Source organism: Podarcis melisellensis (assembly GCF_964234715.1).
Source record: "Podarcis melisellensis genome assembly, chromosome: 4".
Lineage (NCBI taxonomy): Eukaryota > Metazoa > Chordata > Lepidosauria > Squamata > Lacertidae > Podarcis > Podarcis melisellensis.
The window spans coordinates 47228822-47247697 of record NC_138531.1 but is presented as its reverse complement, the minus strand read 5'-3'; the positions used below and the strand labels follow the sequence as shown (position 1 = coordinate 47247697).

The 18876-nt window shown below is 43.7% G+C and overlaps 1 long non-coding RNA gene across 2 annotated transcripts in view; it reads right to left on the bottom strand.

Moving 5' to 3' along the window:
- LOC309368716 overlaps positions 1-18876 on the bottom strand; it is a 53959-nt gene that overhangs the window by 26727 nt on the left and 8356 nt on the right. The window lies entirely within an intron of this gene.

Genomic DNA, 18876 nt, shown 5'->3' with positions numbered 1-18876 from the left:
TGGCCCGCTTCCAAGCGACGCCTCGCACTCGCCTCCCTCCCTGAGCCCATCCCATCTTGATAAGGGCGTTCGTCGTCTCCCTCTCTTTTCCCTTCAGAATCTGAAGGTGAAAGCTCAGGGAAAGAGGAAGAGGAAGAAAGCGCAGCTCGGGCTAATTATATATCGCTTGCAAAAGTGGCTTCCCTTGGCTGCCTCGCGCGTTTGGCTGCCATAGCCAGCGAGCCCGGCCGCTCCTGCCCCTCCCGCCTTCGTCGCCACCGAAAGGCAGCTCGCTGTCCTGTATTTCAAATGACTAAGCTCAGGGGGGCGGGCGAATAAACGCGGAGAGGACAGAGACATAGCACCAGGCTTTCCTTTCGCTTATACAAGCATAGGATCGACCTACAACCTCTAAATGCCCTAGGACGTGCTTCTCTCGGTAAACGTGCTTAGGATCGGATCACACAAACCTGAACTTAAGCGTTTTGACTCGGAAGTAAGCGCACGACCCACTAATTTCTATCGCTTTTATAGTAACAGTGCTTGGCATTGACTTCTAGAGTGTTCAGACAGCTTCCTATGCAACCATAGAACCCAACTCTTAGGGACCGATGTAAAATATTTGAGCCCCATTCCCCAAGTTGATGGGCATTGCCATTCAAATGGTGTGCGTGCGCGGTGTCCTGCGATGTGGGGCGGGCATTACGTACCTTCTCCCCCTAATATTTTATTCAAGTTGACACCCCTGGATGCAGACATATGCGGTCGGACGGTATTCTGAACCGCCCGGCCACCGGCCTAGTAGACAGTGGGCTTGATGCTAAAAGACGGTGGGCTTAGTAGCCAAGGCGACACTTGAACCCGGGACTCCCCGGTCGGTGCGTTGCCCTCTCAGCCTCTCCATTGCACTAGCGCTTGTTTTCCTTGGCCGTAGGGGTCAAGCAGCTTTCCGGCCCGATCCCACGGTGCTCATTGTACTTCCTCCTAGGGAGGCTCAGGCCTCAGCAGCCTTGGCTGAAAATGGAAGCAGCGAGGGCTCCGGACTTGGATCGGATTTCACAGCGGGAGAAGGCGCCGGGCGGGGCGGGAGTGCAGCTTTCGCGCATTTTCCAGCCCAAGTGCCGGCGGGGATCATTAGCTGCGAATGGACAAGCGCTGCCTGCCTCCTGGCGCCCTATCAGTCAGCCCCGCGTGCTGCGCGAGAGAGAGCCGAGGGCTGTTGCCTGCCGGCGCGAGACCTTAGGGGGAAAGAGCAGAGACAGCTCGGCTCGCTGTGCACGAGGCGAGGGCGGCGGGTGGGAAGGGGCGAGATGGGTGGGGAGAACCCTTGCGTTGTATGGAGCAAGAGGGGATGTACGGAGGTGTACTGCGGAAGAGGCTGCTGCCGCCGCCGCCGCCTTTCCATACTCCTTTCTGCGCAAAGGGAGAGCGGGTCTCTTACAGCCGCCGCGTTTCTTTGGGCATTGCTTACGAGCGCCGAGAAAGAGCCCTGTGTCATCCTCAGCAGAGCAGAACAGACAGTGCTGGCTAAGAGAAAAATGACTCGCGGTGCCCTTGTTGCGCCCAAAGTTATTGCTCTTGTGAGCCACGGACGCGTCTGGTGCCGGAGCGGTATAAATAGCTGGAGTGGGAGAGGGAGAGGATGCGAAGACCAGGTGTGCAATGTCACTGAACAGATTGCAAGCAACGGTTGATCCCTTGTCAGATGTTGCTGCCAATTACCAGGAGAGAGATGACAGAGAGCCGAGCAGCCTTTGGATAAAGGAGCGAAAGGAAAGGAGGAGAAGGAGAAGGGCGGGAGGGGGACACCCACCAACTTTGGGGTGGGGAGGCTTAAGTCGAATACTAGATCATCACGGCTGACGATGCGTTTGTGAGCAAAGATATCGGAAAGCAAGGCTTGCGGGGACGGCTGGTGTTAACACCAAGTCCAAGCAGGCGCAGATGGAAATAAGATTTAATTTAAAATCAATGGGGCTTATTTCCATATATGCCCGTTTAGTGCCTGCCTCCTGCGAGATGGGGAAAAAGTGGCTTCTTGGCTTCAGTGGGGCTTCACTGTGGGATATTCTGGCCCCATCCAAGTTCAAACACTAAGCCCAGGTTTTCAGCTAGACTTTATCTTTTATCCCAACTTACTTCCCAAGGCTGTTATGAGGCTAAAGTGCTGCTCAGAATTTCCTGGAGGAAGAGCCAGAAGCCTGAGGATGCAGTTGCCAGGGTTTTTACGTCTGAGTAAGAATGCATGAGATAAGATGGGACCAGAATATCTTATTTAGAATTTTGGGGGAGTACGCGTTATTAAACTAGGTGGGATTTTCTTCTTAGTAAATATACATAGGACCTGGCTATAAATGGAAGTTTAGCTAGTTTAAATGCTGCACATTGCTGCAAAAAGCAGTGATTTTAAAGCACAGTGCAGGAATACTGTTCCAACATGGCAGTAACATTTTGGCAATACAGTACAAACCAGGTTGTTTAGGAAAGTGACTAGGGTCTCTTCCTTCGGAATTTTTCATGGCCTCCTAAAGAAGAGAAGGGGAGTCCTCTTAATCTTTCTGTTGGTAGTAGAAAGATAAATCATCCAGTAGCACCTTACAGATGAGCTGGTTTATCTGGAGGCCTGGTTTTGTTAGGCCCAATCCTATCTCCCCAGGCAGCTGGTGGCAAACTGAGAAAAGAGTGTGTTCCAGTTACATACATAGACTGAAAAATTAAGGTGTGCATGTGTGCTGCTGCTGCTGCTATAGCTATACCTTTACTTTGATTATTCTGGCAAGATGCTGAAACTTTCCACAATACTGAAAAGGAGTTACAGCTGCAGATTCTGATGTGATAAAATGCATACCCAGTAGCAGCCTGTCTCAAGGCTGAATTGCAGATGTATGAATGTAGGTCGTATCACACCATATTGTTCAATAGGAATGAACTGTCTCATTGCAATTATTTGGTTTTAAATTCTGTCACGAGTAATATGAAACCCCTTTCTTGTAGATGTTTGATAATTTGTGCCTATTTCAGATATACAAATTATCACCTGATGTTTTCAGCCATCAAAAGTGATGACCATGTGTCTGTGAATTTCCTTTTTCTTGAACCCCAAGACAACTCATTGATTAGACAATTGCCAAATCTCTCATGCACACAAGACAAGCTACTTTTTGAAGTGAGAGAACCACCTGTAATGTTTATTCAGTGCCTAAATAATTTAAGCAAAGTCATACAATTAACTCCAATCTTGAAGTTTCCCATTCACTTTGTCCTTCAGAATCCTTCGGTTTAATAGGAGAACTCAAAGATTTATTGACCATCCACAGCAGGCTCTGGTATTTTTAACTGAGAAGAGAGGGGCTGGGAAAGCCTTTGTTTGGTATTCAGCAAAAATACACTCCAAAAGGCCTAAGCACATTGTGCTTATCCTAAGCTCACAGGGATGGACCAGAAAGCCTTGATTGTTCAGGCTGAAGTGAAAGCATTCCTGCTTAGGACCCGTCTCCTTTCTCTAATATGGAATCAGAGTAAAACATATAGGAAAAGTAATATCATTCTCATGCCACGTAACGTTGTAGTATTGCATTGTAATAAGTAGTATGAAAGAGCATACAAAAGGACATATATTTTAACTACATCCATTTCTAGTGATGGCTTTTGAGTTCTTCGGAGCTCTTTGTCTGGTTTATTTGGGAATGAGAGGAGATTCTCAGTTGTATCCAGATTAAGGATGCTTACTAATAAAAATATTTAGTATACAATCCTAATTCATATGCCGATTTGGCAGAAAATGAGCCTTACTTTCAAGGACACTTGCTTTGCATTCACAAAACATTCTCCATATGAAATAAAATGTAATAGATTAGCAGAAGGTTAAAAACTATGGCAACAATTCGGGAAATCAAATTTTACTTGAGAGTACTTTTCTGCCAGTAGAAAGTAACCCACCTTGCATGATTCCCTGACCAGGGCAACTAGCTGTATTTACTAGCAATACAGCTACTAATAATATTTACATAAGAAAACGTGACATTTGTAACTATTGTTCTGCATTACTACACTGTTCACCATACAAAGAAAACTCCTTGGTTTCCTGAGCTGTACCACAGTTTGTGGCACACCCTCCATCGCAAAGTACTAGAAAACCAAAGTTTCAGTTCACACGCTCCCTAACCCATGCTTCTGTAGTATTGCTGACCATATTAAATCCTCAGCAACCAATGAAACAAATAAACCATACATAAGAGATGCACAAGTGGATCATTCACAACTGCAGGAGCTTTCTGCAGATAACTGGGAAATGAACCATGAAGTCATCATCAAACACCAGCCCCCACCCTGGCGTGTCTCTTTTGAAACTGACTGACTTTTCAAATGCAATCACTAACACAGAATGGGTGGGTCTAGCATTAGGAGGGGGGGGGAGTCTTAAATCCTATTGCATATGTACAAGCCCTTGGGCATACCTAAAGTAGCACTTTGGATCCCAGCCAGAGTGAAAGCATCAAACTCTCTCTAAATCCAAAGATGAATATTACATGGTTAGAATCAGAGGAAGAGTTTTCAGGTTTCAAGGGTACAAGGGCTACTTATTTTGGACCATGTTAGTGGGGAAATCGACAGGCATCTTGCGCAGTGCCAAGGCCCGTCCCTTCAACCATAGCTATATGATCAGTATAATGACATTTGAACTTGTATCCAGTATCCTGACATGTTTTGCTAGATATGGGAACATTTTTTATAGATGTGAAAAAGAATGAGGGGAGGCCTGATCCTCAGAGAGAGAAATAAATAGCAGATCTGGCATCATGTTAAAGTGTTCTTTATCTATGAAATATAAATGAGCCATATGTGAATTTGGGTGACCGTACACCAAATGCAAACATTCAAGAGGGTGGTGAGAATATCACCATTACTTTCTACTGGTAAAATGTAAGGCAGGGCAACAGGGATGTGGTCCTCACAGATGCTATAGCCTCTCAGATGCTACAGCCCAGCGGATTACCATAAATACAACTGCTGGAGCCTTCCCACCAACTCTACATTGTTCCTTCCTTGCCCCTCCCCTGCTGAATCAGAGTTGGGGGGGGAATGCTTTCTCTTGTAGCCAACCAGCCAGTTCTCCATATGGAAAACAGACTTGTCTGCAAACCGTGCTAAGTTCTCACCTATACAGTGGTACCTCAGGTTAAGAACTTAATTCATTCCGGGGGGTCCATTCTTAACCTGAAACTGTTCTTAACCTGAAGAACCACTTTAGCTAATGGGGCCTCCCGCTGCTGCTGCGCCACCAGAGCACAATTTCTGTTCTCATCCTGAAGCAAAGTTCTTAACCCAAGGTAATATTTCTGGGTTAGCGGAGTCTGTAACCTGAAGTGTCTGTAACCTGAAGCATATGTAACCTGAGGTACCACTGTACTCACTCAGTGGGTGTACAAATTTGCAATGCCATCATGAAGTCATGGCTTTTGAATATGATGAAAAGAGTGATACATAAACCCCATTCATGCATTACATGGATGTAGGGTTTGAATCTACTGGAGAAGCAGTAGGGCTCTGCTTCTGGCCCCGTCCATATGTCACATTCCTGGGCTAGCCCTGGCTTCAATGTCCACATACTGAGTGTGGAGATGCATGTTGAACACATGAGCATGGCTAGGTCAGGCACTCAACAGGTTTTGAATATGCACAAATAATAAGCAGGTAGCAACGATCAGAAAATGGCATTGGCCAAATTAAGTTATTTGAAATGAAAAAAACATATTAATGCTACAGTTGTGCAAGCTGCTGTCTCTGTACTGTTTGACAGACTTGCTTTCAGCTGTTATGGTCCCATGCATGGAAGACTAGCCCTTCATTTAATGTTTAAAGCAGGACTGCCATGTCCTGTATACTATTTGTACATGGTGTGAACCCAGTACTCAATTTACTGAGGGCAGGGATTATGCCCACCAGAGTTTTTGCCCCCTTTATCTTTTATGATGGCCACTTTAACTACTGTTTTTGGAAGGCCTCAGGGAAGGTTTTTTTTTTTTTGCTAAAATTCAGTGGAACCAGGAAGGGGACCTTATTTGTTTCATTAAGGTCTCCTATGTTTTCCCCTGTAATTCAAGTTCCAGGTCAGCCTGCTTATTAGACAGCACTGCACTGGCACTTCTGTTCCGGAGTAAATAATCACCATGAAAAAGGGTCAGAGGCTGATAAACAACACAGAGACATATAATCATTGGGGGCAGAAGTTAACCCTTATCTGTTTATGGGTCTGAGAATTATATCTGGGAAGTATATCAGTGGGAAGAGTGTTAGTTTTCAGAATACAATACAGTATTAAAATATTTTCTAGCCACCATGGGTGGTGGAAACACTTGCACTCTTTGGGCCACATTGCTCAGAATGCTTCACTTGGAGAAGGAACCCCTTTCTCCAGAGCAAGAATGGGGTTTGTGAGAACACACTGGCACTTCTTCTGCTAGGATGCAAAACAGTGTTAATTCTGGGAGGCCCAGTTCCTTCCTCTGTTCTCTTGAGATTAGTGTTCAGATTATTTAGTTTATCAGGTATATGTACAGCAGTTGCAGAATCCACAGCCCAGTTTCACTCCTTCTTCTGAGATGAAGGATAAAGATGGCACCCCTCCCCAATCCACATGCAGAAGTCAACTAGATTGGCTGTTGAATATTACTACAATGCTGGCAGTGTTGCACCTTAGGTAGCAGGCTAATTTAGGGTGGCCGGAACAGGCTATATAACATACACAGCTCTGTCCTCCAATAGACTGAACTGCCCAGAGGGCTCTTATGAACAGACAGGGGGCTGCCACTGCTGCCCCAACATCTGCCACCTAAAGCAGTTGCCTCATTTTGGCAGGGCTGCCCCTGCTTACACACACAATGTTGCCTAGCCTCCTGAAAATTACAGTGCACAACATAAAGTATTATCTCTTTTTTGTTTTCTAAAAATTGTTAAAGCGATAGCTCGGGAATAGTATAGTAGATGGTCACAACCCTGAGTGTTGTTCATGCATGCTGCTGGAACAGGAGTGAAATTTAAGTGAATTGTTGTTTTCTCTCAGCTGAAGAATTACCAGCGTGTCATGCTGCAGGATTTCACTGCTACTGGCACCAATCTCCTGCATTTAAATGTCATGGCTGCTGGATAAATGCTGTGTTTGCCTTTTGTGAACTGTGAATTTCTTTTTAAACATGCCTGAATTTATTTGGCACTTAGTCTGCATGCTAAAGAAGCAATTCGCTTGACTTCAGAAGTCATATATTGGCCCTGCATTGCTTATTTCAGGGGTAGGCAAACTAAGGCCCGGTGGCCAGATCCGGCCCAATCGCCTTCTAAATCTGGCCCGCAGATGGTCCATGAATCAGCGTATTTTTACATGAGTAAATGCATCTCTGGGTTATTTGTGGGGCATAGGAATTCATCCATTTCCCCCCCTCCCCAAAAAAATATAGTCCGGCCCACCACATGGTCTGAGGGACAGTGGACTGGCCCACGGCTGAAAAAGGTTGCTGGCCCTTGGCTTATTTCATTGGATGTTACAGAATTTATCATATCAATGTTCCTAAAGGAGGCTGCTTTTCAACTTTTAATTTTAAGGAACACAAGGACTGGTCCTTGCACCTTAAATTCCCTATGTCCCCCCACTCTGGCCTGAAGTGCAAAATGAATCTCTTTTTCTTCTATAGTGCACTGCAACAAGGAAAATGCCTTGTGCAAAATCCATTCTTCACAACAGCAGGGTCCACCACATGTCATGAGAAATCCTGCAGAGCTTGATAAACCAGCTTTGCAGCAACTAGCGATGAAGGTTTCAGCCCTACCAAACCACGTAACCCAGGCAGTGTCTTGTTTGTTCCATGATCTCATTATGCATACATTTATGATTCATCTAGTTTGAATGTGTACATTAGTGGCCTATAATAATAGATGAGCCATAAAAAAGCAGTATTGAATTGATAACACACCTGCATTTCTAGAATGAATATTTTTCTAAAGAAGTATCATAGTGATGAAAACTGTGAAGTCAAACTATTGATATGACAGAGTCTGGGAATTCTGACAATATAAATGTCAAAAATGTTGAGAAAATAGTTTTCTGTAGATTTAGAAAACCAACAGGGTGAAACTTTATTTTGCTGTTAATCCGCTACTGTTCCTGAGCATATGCATCAGATGTTGGCTAAAACCTACTATACTGCTAGAGAAGCTCTATGATCTTGATTACAGGATTTGACCAGGACTTGGGAGAGCCAAGCTCAAACCCTTGCTCAACCATGGATGACATTGGGAGCCAGCTACTATCTCTCTTCCTAACCTAATTTACAGGATAAAATGGGACTTGGAAGACTATGTACACAGATGAAAACATAATAATAAGTACATACATCTTTCATTTTGCATAACACAGCTCATTTCTGATACCCAATTAAATTACTGATAATGCCCTGTGATCCAGGAATGGAGATTTGCTTTCAGAACCAGGTTTCTGCATGCACAGCCAGTACAGATGGAGATGTGAATCTAGATGTGTATCTGCACATGCCATGGTAGAGACACATCTCTATGTGCTGAGGGACAAATGGGGTCAGAACAAACGGGCAGTTGGAGGTGATAAGATGTATCCACTGTTTATTGTTATTGCTGTTTCTTGTTAGTTGTTAGCTCTAAAAATAGAAAAGCCTGTTTGGTCTCTAGATAAACGACCAGGAGAGTTACACGCAATACATAGGGGCCTGTTAAAATGTCTGAAAATATCTTTTAATGCAGATGAGGATGCGCATCCCTATCCGGACCTATTAGTTGTTGCAAGTGACTGACTGTACATGACTAGAGCTGGATCTCGGTTATTCAAAGATGAGCAGGAAGGGAGCAGAAATACAAGGCTATGTTCAGGGCTGTTAATATTTTGAGGTAATAAATATATATCAAAAAAGAATTGAGCATGATTTTAGGGGGAAATATAAAGGTATTCAGTTTACATATTATGGTCTGAAATCCAAATCTGCAGACTTATGACAGGCGGAACTTTTGAGAAGGGGGAATAAACGAGGGAGCAGTTTGTGTTTACCAAATACCGTCATATAGAATTGCATGCCAATGGCGGGGAGATGGCGGAAATCTTCCTTCTTCCAGTTAGAGCTCAAAGCCAGAGGAAGTGCCTGCCTATTATAAGAACATGATGTCGCTAGATGACAGAACAGTGGATTATGACTTCCCAGAGACCCACATTTTTTCTTATATGAAGGGAGTGGGGCCTGGGAACAGATGGCCACACAGGCAGACAAGCACCACCCTCCAATACTAGACTGTGGCAATTTTCTGCACTGCACTTCTTCAAGCTATGGGAGTGGAGATTCTTATTTCTGATTTTGAAGCTATAAGCTTCAATAAGGAGTTCTAACTAATGGATGCCCAGACAATGAAAGTCCTGAATAAAGATGTCTAGAAAGTCTGACTGCATCATGAGGAACAAATAACACAAAAAATCAATTAGAAGTTGACCAATTTTATCCTCAAAATGTATAGCCAGTTGGGCAAAGAATGCCCTTGAACGTCCCAAAGATCTCACACCCATGGTGGGAGTCATCCAAAATAACTCCATGGATTGGCTGCTAGAGGATGCAATGGAAGCTACAAAATGAACTGCACAATGAGGCTTCTTGCATAGTCCACACTGTCATATGGTAGGCATGATTATACGCCCAAACCAGTGTTTGTTGGGTTTCAGAGTGAGACTTGTGCCAGTTGCACTCTAGCCTTTGTCCAACTTGCTTCATAGCCTGAAGCTCTCCAGAGTACCAAGGAGCCACTCTGGCTCTACAAGATGGGAGAGTGAGTGATTGCGTCAACCGCCCATTACATACTGCTATCCCATAGCAAAACCAGAGCTCTAACAGGATCATCAGCTTTATCCATCAAAGCATTTGGGAACCCCTCAGGTTCCATCAGCCTCTGAGAGTGGGCAATGTAAATGGGTCCACTACCCTTAGAGAGGGAGATTGCTGCTACTAGTTCAAACTTCATCAGGTAATGACCCCAACATGACAAGAGAGTGCAAGAGAGTCATGTGGAAAGAAAACCTAAACATGACCCCCCCCCTGTCAAAACAAGTAGCATGTACTGCTTTATATTTCTTTTTAATAGTACAACTCTCATAATTCTGGGCTTCGCTATCTTTGTCATAAGATGTGTACATTGTATAATTTCTTACATTAATGTTTTAACTCAGTAGATAACCTCCCAATGATCTCATTAGGCACTGGATCTTAATATCTTATAAGCATGCAAGACTATGGCCATCTCTCTTCCTTCCTTCCCTGGCATGGCACCTCTTTAAGCAAGAAAAAATGTGCTGTGCAATAAGCCAATCATAACACAGCTCTAAAGAAAGTTTAAGCTGTAGCCAATCAATGGTCTGCCCATTTAGATTCCGCACATTGATGTGCACCAGGAAGCAGCCAACACACAACATGGGGGATTTGTGCTGGTGCAAACATTTCTCCAAAAGTACTTTCCCTGTTTCAGGAAACTGGCAGAAGATCAACCCAGCACAGGGTATCCCCAAGGCCAATTTCAGATTGTGTAAATTTGGAGGACAAGGTGCCAGATGGCAATTGACTGGTGGCTAATAGTCTGAATCACAAAGGAATGAGTATTTGGATGCATGCCATTTTAATCTTCCACTGTAAGTGGATGGTGAATCATATCCCCAGCTCACCTCAGATTTTTAAGAGGCAATTTTGTTGCCCATCTACCACTTGATAGGTCACTGGATTCACAGATCATGCAATAGGTCCCCTGAATCACACTATTGGGACCATCTATTGTCAGTTGCAATAAACAGTTAACTTTTCTATCAGCTGCTCTGTGCTAAGTCTTGCAACATCATGAAAACATTAGTTCTCTAGACATACTGTAGTTTATCAGATCAGATGAGATTTGATCTTTGGAAGTGAAAGTAACCCCCCCCCCAATCTTCTTTTTTGCTTTCCACAATACTTTGTTCAAAAATGTATGTGGGGGAATTTAATATATGAATCTCTGTGGACCCACATGTGTAGGTGAACAACCAAAGAAAATAGCTGGGTTCCTGGATTCAAAACATGGGGCTTTGCACACTCTCCAGCGGGGAGAGAGCCCCAGTAGCAGAGTTTAACTCACAAAGTTTAATGCACAAAAGTTAAGTAGCAGTATAGCATCAGGAATACGGGTTGTTAAACCTTTTTATCCTACTCAGATGCACACAGCACCTGACCTCTTTCCACGTCTCTTGCAATGAGCAGACCACACATTGTTAAGTACGTTTAAAAAGCTTTACTTACAGATTCACAGTCTCAGTCTTGCATGATTCCATGCAGCAGCAAGGATAATACAGGCAAAATACGCTTGGGTAGAAAATAACAGAATATAGTTCCAAACATGTGCTGTAAGTTCAGGAGAAAGCTTACACATGTCCTCTTTCACTGGTTACATGATGGAGAGAGAGAGAGAGAGAGAGAGGAAGTAGAAATGCTTCACTTCCTTCCTTTCCAGAAGAAAGGCGGCATGACCTGAGTCTATCTAGCAATACAATTCTGTGGTCCCCTTCATGCACTATGCTTGCTAGCTGTATTTGACCACAGCCTTCCACAATGTATTCCCACATAGACACAAACAAGCAGTCACATGGTGTCAAGTGTAATCTTATAGGCAGGTCACTTTAACAATGAGAATCAATCCTACACAGAGTTTAAACAATCTGAAGCTTTTGGGGCAAATAAAGTTCAGGTATTTAAGCACAGGTACTCATTGCTAAAGCACACCACTTCTGTCATGACTGGGTAAAAGGGGAAAGTTTTCAATGCATTACAGATGTTTAAGGCAAATTAAATGGGTAAAAAACCCAGCTAGGTCTCAGAGCCTTGTAAATCATTCCTACTGCTTCTGATAAATACTCTTAAATGTTTCCAGTCATACCTCTCACTGTAGGAGATATGCAGCAGACAGTAAACTCATGCCAGAGGTGCTAGATTCCTTCTTGTACTACCTTCTTTGCAGCTACTGACCATGTATGTTGTATAAACCTAGAATATATATTTTCCAGGTTCACACAACATACATACACAACATACATGTGTGACATAGAAACCATTGATATCTATTTCTTAGTCACTCTGGGTAGGTTTTTTTTGGGGGGGGTTAAGTGTAAGGATAATATATACACCTCATACAGATCTATTCTATACCTAAATTATGCAGGACTGGGAAATATAACCACCCACATACAAAGACAACCAATGAACTCATGAAGATGGGAAACACCTGCAGTACACATACCACATGACAGTGGAACCTCGGGTTATGTACCGTCCTCCTTACGAACACTTTGGGTAACAAGCTCCGCTAACCTGGAAGTAGATGTTGTGAACTTTGCCCTGGGATGTGAGTGGAGGTCTTGTGCCGGTGGTGTAGTGGCAACGGGAAGCCCCATTAGCGAAAGCATGCCTCATGTTAAGAACAGTTTGGGGTTAAGAATGGACCTCTGGAATGAATTAAGTTCGTAACCGGAGGTACCACAGTATACGCAAGAGATGATGCCACAGCACCCCCACTTTATCAGCCCCCACGACACAGCTAGCAATGGGCTTTCTACTGCCAGTCCCCAGGCATTCCTCCAAGTCAGGGGCTTTAGAACCCCTTATGTTATTTGTTACTACAGTGGAGCACAGCATATCCTAAGAGAAGTCACAAAACACAGCACTCACACAGCTCCCTGGGCAAGGGGCTTGAATGGAACTCACACAGAGAAAAAAGACACATGCAACCCTTCTTGGCATAAGGGTTCAAGATCCACCTGGGAAGGGAAAGGTCTTTTTTAACAAACAGGTGAAAGCAGAGACCAGGACATGCAACAAGGGTAGATACACACTGACAGCAACAGCCTGCTGTGGTTCATGGTACACCAGTTGGGAAGCAGGAGATAGGAGTTCAATACTCCCAATCATATTTCCCATGCTGAGGAGGGGAGAATTATGTTATGGGCAAAAAAGAGGGAACACCTCAGACTCAAATTTATGCTGGAAATACCATAGAGCAGCTCCCCGCTTTTCTACTTAATGGGGTTTGTATACCAGTTAATCATCTAAGCCTGAAGTGGAAAGCTTTTGGCCCTCCAGATGTTACTGAACCACACCTTCCATCAGCCTCAGCAAGCATGGACAATGGTCAAGGTTTATGGGAGCTGTAGTTCAGCCACACCTGGATCCACTAAGATCCCCATACCTGCTCAAATTGGTTTATATAAAATATACATTAAATATACTGATAAAAACCAAACATTAAGAACAAGCTGACCATAAAAAATATATAATATAAGTAAGATCAGCAGTGTTAAAAATATCTGTGATAAAATACAATTACATATTAAAATGCTTGTCAAGTGTACATGTCTGGGTAGGCTCGCCTAAAAAAATTCTTTTTCTGCAGGTGCCAAAAATACACAGCAAAGACACTCACCTAATATCAAATGGTCCTTGAATTCCAGAGTCTAGGTCCTACCACACTGAAAGATTGGCTCCTTGCATGTGTAGAATAAAAATTATGAGGCATTTGTAAAAAGATCTGCACTTGTTCTGCAGATCAAGGAAATCAAATGCCCACATATGGAGTACGATAATCTTACCACTCAGTCACAGCAGCAGAAAGCAATCAGGTGCACCATGGGGTATAAGAAAATAAGAAGAGGCCTGCTGGATCAGACCAAAGGCCCATCTAGTCTAGCATCCTGTTCTCACAAGAATCTGGACAACCAGATTCTTTCCATTAGATCCCCCCATTCAGCATGTATGGCATAAGGCCAGAGAAGTATATTCCCATGTCACATGCCTAATAGTTGAGTTATGGTCTCACTGTGTGGGGCTTATATACCAATTGTGGTGTCCTGTGATGGGGTGTTGAGTTATACCATATCCTGTGTTCTGTCACTGAGGTGTGGGCAGTGTGGTCATCAGTGCAAGGGAAGCTATTTTTACATGCGCCGCTCCTACTGAGATCAATGGAAAAGTGAAGTTTTGTCACCAATGGGGGCATGGCCATGGATTGAGAGAATAGGATCTGGTGCAAGTGTGTTCCTTTCTTGTGCATTTCAGCCAAAGACTGCCCCCCGTTTCAGCTATTCTGCTGTTGTTTTTCTGAAGCTTCACAAATCTGAAAGCCTCTCAGCCAGTATAACACCAGTATAGTATTGCACCCCAAATGAATAAAAATAAATAATGAATGAATGTATGAAGATGTCTAGCAAGGTAGTTGTGTTTGTTGCGGCAAAAACATCAAGAGAGACTTGTGGCACCTTAAAGACAAATAGATCATGCCACAATAAGACTAACAATAATAAAACTAACAGCTTAAGCCACAATAAATCTGTTAATCTTTAACATGTCACAAGATTCTTTGTTGAATGAAAAGGGTCTCAGTATGGGTGCTTTCTCAATAATAGTGAGATACTACCATTCTTCATCAGCTTGGTTTTAATATTTCCTTTCCTTAGTTTTCCCCAGAAGTGGTGTCATCCCTGGGAGTGTTTCAGTTTTGTCTCCCACCAGTAAACACCAGATTGCTCTGCCTTCCTCTCCCTGGGAAGTAACAGAAACAGCAAGCATGCTCTCTATCTCCAATTCAATATTTATTTAAATTTGTATCTCACCTAGAAGGCTCAAGCAGAAAAAGATTTGTTTGAAAACAAATGAAATGTACAATTGCTGTTGGCATCCATAACTTCAATCAAACTTTGATTGAGCGTACACCTTTTGGAGACAAGATGATTGGACCGTAGTTAGTCAACTCTAGTAATATACAGGCTAGATTATTGTAATGCTGCCTCTGAAACACATCTAGAAAGTTCTACTGTCACAGCCAACTGCACAGTGCACATGGTATGTTAATATATATTCACTGTCTCCCAGTTAATTTCCAAGTTCAGTTCAAAGTTCTAGTTTTGGCCTTCAAAGTCGTCAATGGTGTGGCGATGGGGTATAACAATAGTTTTTCTTCTCGCATTTGAACCTGCCAGCCAGCAAAATAATGCGTAGAAATCATTTCCCCACCTTCTGAAGTTGAATGGGAGAATAACGGAGAAGATTTTTATCAGGTGACACTCAAGTTATGGAACCCACATTCAATGAGCATCAACTCTTACCTTTTAGGCACCAAGTAAAGTCCAGCCCGTTATCTGGGGTGTTTAGTGCTATATGTGATCGCTTAATGACCCTTTATCTACTGGATTTCTGTGTTTGGTTGGTGTAATTGCATTTATTATACTATATTAGCTTTATTGTACTTTGTTATTATAAGTCACCTTGAGGCCATTTTACACCAACAGGTAGGACGGAAATAATTTTAAATCCATGCATCTACCTATACAGTACAAACATACCCACGCCTAGTTAAAAGAAAACTTTAATGGCCAGCAATTGTCAGTTTAAAACAAAAAGTAACACAGTGCTAGCGAGAGGTGGCTTTAAAGCTTTCCAATTGTCATTTAGCCAAAAAGCAAGTCTATATAATGTGTTTTGTGGTTAAAGTATGACGCACATGTAGCATTGTTAGGCAGAACAGAAGATGTGTTAGTCCATTGTTACAAAAACAAAGAGCTCTGTGGCACCTTGAAGGCCTACATAGAATTCTGGCATGTTTTCATATTCATGAGCCTATATTTCATAAGATCCTTTCCCTGGTGCCTTCCTCCACCCCCATATTATCTTTACTTCTTTCCTTCCACCTTCCTTGATGCACACACTCCAATTCGGGCTGCTCTTTGAAACAGCCACATTTTCGCCCTAGCTATTTGCTGGATCCTAGAATAAATATGTGCACTGTGATTTCTAGACAACTTCTGGATAGGCTCCACAGGCATTTCCAAGTTGGCTTGTAGGGGCTTTTGGCACTGTGTCCTATCATCACCTGCTAAATGCAACACAGCAGCCTACTTTCCTGGATCTAGTAAAATCATCCCAGTAGGCTGAGGCTTGGTTGCAGCAAGCAGTACCACAACTGCAAATGGCACCTAGCAACTGCCTCAACACTCCTTGTAAGTCTAAAGACTAGATAAAGAGGCTGGCTGTATGCCTGAGAAGAAAGTTGGAAGTAAATTTTCTCTGACTGCTTCCTACCTTGTCAATCAGAAAAGGAATAAGAGAATATCAGCAAACCAGTTGAATCAGCATTCAATCCATTTTAAAGCTACTGCAGAAACTTGCTGGACTTAAGGTGGTCTGGTTCTGTCACATAACTCTTCAGCACATTTAGACAATAGCCCTGCTAAATTTAGTTAAATCATCAATAGCTTTATTGGATTGGATTACATCTATTAGTGATGCACTTGTTGTTGGCACCTGTCTGTCTCAAGAGGCAATGGACTGCACTTCCAAGGGGGAAGTCAAACTACTGCATTAGTAGCACCAAAGTAACCTCCCCAGAGTGCAAGTTTAGGCAGTGTGTATGAAGGTCCTGGGCTGCCCAGACAACAAGACCCCACTCTCGGTCTCCCTTATGTAGTCCAAAGGAAAGCAGAGAAATACATTTGACACCAGCTTGGCTACAGCAGTTACCAGAAGGAGGCATACAAGCTTGTGGTAGGCATGGCTGGATGCGTCATGAAAACATAGCTGACATTTCCTTCCGAGTTATCATGTTCAGGACCAGTACTACCATTAGGAAGAATGGGGCAGCGGCCTCAGGCAGCAGATACTAGAGGATGGGCAGGGAGTGGGTGGGAGGTGTTGGGGAATAGATGCAAGTATTGGTGTTGGGGACAGATGCGTGTGGTGGATGCTATCTGTTCCCAGTGTTGAAATAAGATCTGATTTCCAGCTTGGTTTTCTTCTTTCTATATGTGGAATGGGGAGGGGTGCCATCTTGGTCTTTCCCCAGGTACTGGTGGAGGAAGGCAGGTCTGCGTGGGGGGGTGTCAGCTGTGAGGGCGGGTTACATCCCCGTGCCATCCCAAAGCCCACCACACACTCACCACGCAGGCAGCTAGCAGCAACCCCCTACGCTCGCCGTGCGGGTGGCTAGCCCTGCCCCCACGCCACTCCAGGTGCCAGGGCAGGTAGCTCTGCCCCTGTCCTCAGGCAGCAGAATGCCCTTCTGAACATGTTTATGGACACATATTTATCTAGAACTATTTTGCCTCGTGTTTAGTCTCAGTGACATCAGTGGAAGGAGGCATACAAGGCACCATCCAACCGTTTTAGGGACTCCACTCTAGATTTGTGTAGGGTTTTCTCCTTAGCCTGTTCTTTGAGGATATCCCACAAGGCAGCAGCGGTTTAGGGGCAGAGTTTTCCTTCTCCTGGATGAGCTACTTTCCTAGGTCGATGAGCCCCATCTGCCCCTCACTTCCCTCTACAGCATGTGCAAAAACCACCTTCTTGACCTTTGGACCCACTATTGTTCTCCTCCTCTCAATCAGAGCCTGTCTTTCCATGCAGGGAAAGTCCCTAACTTGCCAAGGATTTAACACCCATTGGCTACCTTCACCTGGTTTAGCCAGTCAAAGCCATGTCCCTGGGTGTAGCTGCTGTCCCATGCTTACAGCTTCTAGGAGCCACAGGTGAAAGCTGAATGCTGGGTGGGGACCAAAGGTACTACCCCTCCCCTAACACCCAATACATCCCCTGGAGGGGTATATCAACTAGATAACCTCAGCTGAAAACAAAAGCAGACTGTAAACCTCCTGTACTTTTTGCGTATTAGTTGTGATAAAACCGAGGCCTGAAGAAGAGTGGGGAGAATGACACCTTTTGTAGAAATCCTTTTTATCATTCAACTATGGGGAACGTGGGAATGCATGGCATGAGAAACTAGTGTGATTCTGGGTTTTTTTTATTAAAAAAAAAGGATCAAGGGGCTCCTGTACCTCACTTTACATGGCCAAAATACATTTTCCTGCTCCATAATGGAAAGGGATCATTTTGAGAAAGTTTTGATCAAAGGGGACAGCATCACAAATATTTGCATAATTGCAGCATTTCAAAGCTTAAGAAGCCAAGGCTGCTTAAGAAGCTGGGCATAAATCTAGGACTTCTGCCCATCTTAATATCTAGGGTAAGGATGTATATTTACTGACATGCTCCAAGACCTTCTTGGAGGCCAGAGAGGGGGGATTTGGAGATGTGGTAGTTACAAAAATAACCCAGGCCTCCTGTGACAAAAAGAATTAAAAATAGACTCGCTTAGCTAGCGGTTTCCAACTCTGGAGCACACACAGCCTTATGGTAAAAACTCTGGTCATTAGGCAGTGAATGGCCTTGCCTGTAAGTAGAGAATTTTCAAGAAGGGAAAGGAAGGACTTTGCTGTCCTTAGGAACACTGCCTTTCCTGAAAAAGCAGCTCTTTTTCTTGTTAATGAACTGGATGGAAAGTTAAACTATAAACAGGGCTGCAGGAGAAGAAAAGCCTCTAGGTCAAATATACAAGCTTTCCTGATGTCAGAAGGTATGGGAGGGGGGGAACCTGCAAGTTGCTGACTCTGGGTCTTCTCATTTCAACAATACTATATTCCAAAGTAACTGATTTGAGGTGGTGATTTAGGGACAGCACAACTGGTTATCCTCCAGTAGCTGTCTCATACCACACTCACATTACACTGAATGATTAAATTCTTGCAAGTTCAGCTGATAGTTTTATGTTCTAGTTCACCTGGTTTGCAACAGTAATGCTATTTTTTGTAGTTCAAATGGTTTGAGATAAAAGGCCATACTGCATGGTTCTTTTGTTTCCTTTGTTTATAAGCCCCACTATGGTTAAATTCAGTGGCAATTCCTTCGGTTTGGTCAAAGTCTTTCCCTATGGAGTAAAGGACATGATGGGACCACTAATGTTTATTTTATTTAAGGATGCAATCCTAAACACACATAT